Genomic DNA, 6,000 nt, shown 5'->3' on the forward strand with positions numbered 1-6,000 from the left:
TTCGTTGTCTCTTACTCCTTCTGAGCTGATCAGGCTCATTCTCACTTTGTAAGAGTGGAAACGGAGTTGGTTCGTTCATATGAGAACTAATAGGGGACTTTAAGGGAAAGATATTCTCAAAAAATTCAGCTTCCCTTGCTTCACACATAGACCGATTGTCTAGGTTCATGAATCGGTATGCAGCACTATTTTCTGCATACCCCACGAAGACTGCATCTGCGGTCTTTGACCCAAGGTTAGGCCTTTTCAAAGTGGGTAACCCAACCTTGGCTAAGCACCCCCACACTTTGAAATATTTCAAATTTGGGGCGTATCCCTTCCACATTTCATAGGGTGTTTTCTCATACCCCTTGTGTGGTATCCTATTTAGGATATGATTAGCTGTAAGTGCAGCTTCCCCCCACAACGCGTTGGGGGCACCTGAGCTTATCAAGAATGCGTTTATCATCTCTTTTAGAGTCCGATTTTTCCTTTCGGCTACTCCATTTTGTTGAGGGGTGTATGGTGCTGTCACTTCATGGATAATACCATGTTTTTCACATAACAATTTGAAGGACAACGACTCATATTCACCCCCCCTGTCTGAACGCAACCTTTTGATTTTTAGACTTAGTTGATTTTCGACCTCGGTCTTAAAAATCACAAACTTTTCTTCGGCTTCATCTTTTGTTCTTAGCAGATAAATTTTAGAAAATCGAGTAAAATCATCTATGAAAGATATATAGTATCTTTTTCCACCTTTAGTTTCAGTATTTCTAAAATCTGCTATATCCGAATGAATTAAATCTAACGCACATTTTGAGTGATGTTGAGCTAATGAAAAAGGTTTTTTAGTAAACTTTGCCTCAGCGCAAGTTTCACATTTAGTTGCATTATCATTAGACACATTATGTAGCATGTTCATATTTTTTAATCTAGTCATACACTTGCTACCAACGTGTCCTAATCTAGCATGCCACATATCAATTGAAACAGTAACGTAAGCAAAGCTGCCAGAACCACTGGCCACATTATTTACTTTATTCATTGTTTTTGCAATGTTCTCATTGGTGTATTCTATGAGGGGCATCACAAAAAGCCCCCCACGTAGATACCCTTTCCCCAAGTATTCCCCCCTGCGCGTCATAATCAATCTTTCTGATTCAAACACTAACTTGATCCCGGCTCTGACCAACAAAGGCCCCGAGATCAAGTTTCTCCGCATGGTGGGTACATACATTACATTGCTTAACAAAAGATTTTTTCCACTACATAGCTTTATTTCTACAGAACCACTACCTCTTACCTCAGCCATACTATCATTGCCCATGTAGACTTGTTCACCTTGTCCTTGAGCAATTGCCTGGAAGACTTTGAAGAGGCTTTTATTTGAGCAGAAATGGCGTGAGGCACCTGTGTCCACGATCCACTCCTTTGTGTCTTCTACAACATTTGCTTGTAGAGTTATTACTGCTGCTACCACTTCATTTTCTTCCACCACGTTGGCTTGGTTTTTGGGTCCGCCTTGGTTCCCCTTCGGGTCAGTTCCTCCTTTCTTGAAGTAACATTGTGCTGCCCTATGTCCATGTTTTCCACAGACGTAGCATGGACCTCCTTTACCTGGTTTTTGGTTTTTATTTGTCTTGAAGTTGTTAGTGTTATTAACTTTCACACTTTTCTTCCAGTTTTTATTATTGCCAGCATTCCCAGATTTAGACCCGTTACCTGTTTCTATTACATTCGCCTTTAGATTTTCAGGAACAGAATCAAACCTTTGTCTGAGACGGAATGCCTCCTCGATGTTGATATGATTTACCATTTCCTCCCAGGTGCATAACTTGGGCTCGTGCTTCATTTTATTTTGGAACTCTGACCAGGATTCTGGTAATTTCTCAATAAGAGAGTAGGTTTGAAGAGTATCACTTACTGGTATGCCTTCGGTGATTAGATCCCCAACCAAGTTCTCGTATTCATGGACTTGGTCAATGACTGGCTTACCGTCTGTCATCTTGTAGTTCAACCAACGGGCAACTGCGTACTTCTTGCGACCTGCGTCGTCTGACCCATACTTCTTTCGCAGAAGATCCCAAATTGTTTTTGCACTCTTGTAGCTAGCATAGATGTCGAGTAGAGCATCAGACATGTAGTGTAACAAAATTCCCCTTACCGTTTTATTGTCACGCTCGTACTTGGTACGAGTATCTTGGACTCGTTCGGATGTCTTCGGGTCTGCAGCCTTCGGGTCTGGAGCTGTTTCCAATTCGGTGACTGCGTTTTCAGACTGTTCACCGTCTGTAGCTGCTGGTTGCGCTGGTTGATCAGACTGGGCAGGCTCGAACAGATGTGCCGCATCGCTGGAGGTGACAACGTAGTCGAGTTCGAGTGCCTCAAAATGGATCATCAGCTTGACCGCCCATCTTCGATAGTTCAGTCCGTTCAGCGGCTCAATTTTGGCGAGGTCAGCAGCAGCTTTGGCGACGAACGACGACATGTTTTTGTTACGGTAGTATTAGCTTTTAACTGTTGTGCGGGGAATGTTTTAAAAGTGTTTAAGGCTGTTTTTAGAGAAACGGAATGGAGTGTTTTTGTTTCTGTGACGTGTGGATACACTGCCTTAAAAGCTAATGCCGGAGACTGTGCAGGCCTTTTAACCCGGTTGCTTTCGACCAGCGAACACAGAATAACTCACGTATATTCTTTGCACAGAGAGAATACGTTTTGCTCTGGAATTATTCTTGTCAAATGAGGTTTGGGAGGCCTGGTATTTATACTAATTCGAACCAACGGCCTTCCCCACGACCTCCACAAAGAATAACGCAAAGAGTGGAGAGGTGACGCTGAATTGTTCTGCGCGATTTTCTCCTGGCCACAAGACACTTTCTGAAGCGCAAAAATCGGACAAAGTAGACTAATTCAAGCGAAAAAGTCGGACAGCAAAACAAAACTTTGACCCCACCCCACCGCGTCGCGCACGGCACGAGCCGGGCGGGCGGCGGCGGCGGCGCGCGCGAGACTTCCCCTTTCCTCTCTCTTGAAAACATTTCAAAGAACCCATTTGGGGTGGTATTAAAAAGGTGGGAAATTTCCTTCTAGGAAACCAATGTGGGACAAGCCTTAAAGCAAAACCACATTCTTGAATGTCAATTCCCAACAAATAAGTAACGGGGAATCAAGGGGTAACAACGGAGGGAAGGGCAAAACAATACTTCCCCTTTCCACACTTTAGAAGTGTGTGTGGGGATCATATCAGAGATGCAACAATACATCTCCTTTCCATAGTTTAGAAATGTGTGTGGGGAAGTGCAACAAGGAATGACAAAAGCATGAAATTAAAGAACAAAGATTAGAAGGTAGTAAGGGAGTCTCTAAAATGAATTTGATGGAAGGAGGCTGGTCCCCACGATCAAACCATATCCCTTGCCAACAACACAACATGATAATCAAAGGTAATTAGTAATGAATAGGAAGAAAGTAATAGATGGAACTAAAGCTCAACAAGATGAAATGGGGGGGGGGGGGGTTGTTCAATGCAATAATAAAACACAACTAATTAATCTTTAGATAAGAAGTCATTGGGCATGCGGGTTTTTTATAGGCAGATTTTTTTTAGTAGACTAAATTTATGGAATAACTTTTTATGAATCAAATCTTAAAATATTATACACACTTTTATAGTTGTTATATATATATATATATATATATATATATATATATATATATATATATATATATATATAGTCGCGATCTCGTGCCAATGGCCGCCTAGGAGCGAAATGCGAACAAATCAGCGCGCACCACGTGTCCTTTGGTGCATGTAAATGTGTTATATGTGCAAGTAGTTGGTGCACCTATGCAAGTAAGAAGTGCAGGTAAAATCACTTACAAATACATCTACTTTCACCTACAAGTGCATGTAATTTTGCCTTGCTAACATTCATTGATCGGCAACCACTTTCACCTACAAGTGCATGTAATCTTGCCTTGTTAACATTCATTGATCGGGTACACCAACTTTCACCTACAAGTGCACCTACTTTCACCTAGGTGCACCTAGTTATAACTATATGTTCACCTAGATCTGGACACGTGGCGCGCAATGAATTATTCACATTTCGCTCCTGGGCACGCCATTCGCACCAGAATGCGACTCTCTCTCTCTCTCTCTCTCTCTCTCTCTCTCTCTATATATATATATATATATATATATATATATATATATATATATAGAGAGAGAGAGAGAGAGAGAGAGGAGAGAGAGAGAGAGGTCTGGTTACGTTCCCGTACGGACAAGGCATCTCATGCGGATGTGCAATCAATCACCATTAGATATGTAAGAATGCACCACAATATGTTCAAAAATGCACCAAAGTATGGTGCATTTGTGCATTTGTGCATTTTTTAACACGTTGTGATGCATTTATGCATACCTAATGGTGCATGACCGCACGTCCTAGGATTGTGGTGCATTTTTATGGCGCATTTGTGCATTTCACCTTGGTACATTTCTGAACACTTTGTGATGCATTTATGCATGTCTAATGGTGCAATCCGCACAACTGCATAAGAATAGGGTGCCGCATTTGAACACACACACACACACACACACACACACACACACACACACACACACACACACACACACACACACACACACACACACATATATATATATATATATATATATATATATATATATATATATATATATATATAGGGTCCGGATCATGTTAGGACCTAATCTTAGGTGAGGACATGAGGATTAATCTAGACCATTAAATTAGAATGATGTATGGCTGAGATTAAAAGGAACAAATCACACGAATTAAGGAAACAATTCCCTTTAAAATATTAAAATATATAAATTTAGGGTAAATCAGTATTATTAAAATATGTGCGTTCCTATATAAAATGTTGTGCATTCCTATAATGAGTGTTGTACATCGATAACTTTATTGTTTTGCATTCAAACCCCGCCAAAAAATCCTACACTGGATATCCCAATATCGTACGATGCACTGAACTATGTGTTATAATGCACAACTCTCTAGCCTATAGTGCACAACTTACAACACTAGGTTGCACAATAACCACACACGAATGCACAATCGTACTACCCAGGCATTTGTACATATACACGACCATCCAAATATATACAATATTATACTCAAAAGAACGAGCGAAAAGATTAAAAAATACTGATTAGTTTGCATGGGCGAACACTCAATCAATGATGAAGAAATCGCAGCTCCAAATTGCAACAGTGGTGATCCAAGAAAATAGGAAACCAAAAAAAAAAAAGACACTATTACCCCACTTTAACAAAAAAATCAATCCATGTCATCCAAATAAAAAAAAACAAACACACAAGATTAGTTCTCACGTCCTCACCTGATTCGGACCCCTTTATATATATATATATATATATATATATATATATATATATATATATATATATATATATAAGATACTAATTATAAAAACAAAACTATTTAATCAATAATAAAAATGGTGTTATTATATATATTTTGGAAGTCAACACCTTGCATAGACGCCTTTTAATTTTAAAGGTAAAATTCAACTTCAAACCAAAGTTTGTAAACTATATGCATGCAATCATCATTTGGAATATAAGTCTTCACTTCTTTTATAATTTTTGGTAGAAATAGTTTCTGACTTGGTAGCATGGAGTCCAACTTGTACATATTTTAGTCTATAATCCCCATTGACATTTTTAGAGCTTGTGTCACTAATAATTAACATTTTCCTTATTTAAACTATATACCAATATAAATGATTTTGAATTTATGAACATTTTTTAGATGACAAAATTTGACTTATATATTCACATATTATTTTCTAACTTGTGCAATTTTTATTTTTATTTTAAAAATTTCTGGCCGAGGGCTGCCTTCATGTGCAAGATCTGAAGCAATTAACAAATTAGGCACGTTCTCCCCATTTAAGAGTTACAATTTTAAAAAGACACACAAAAAAAAAAAAAAAAAAAGGAGGTTATCCATG

This window comes from Ipomoea nil, unplaced genomic scaffold (assembly GCF_001879475.1).
Source record: "Ipomoea nil cultivar Tokyo-kokei standard unplaced genomic scaffold, Asagao_1.1 scaffold1721, whole genome shotgun sequence".
In the NCBI taxonomy this organism is placed as follows: Eukaryota; Viridiplantae; Streptophyta; class Magnoliopsida; order Solanales; family Convolvulaceae; genus Ipomoea; species Ipomoea nil.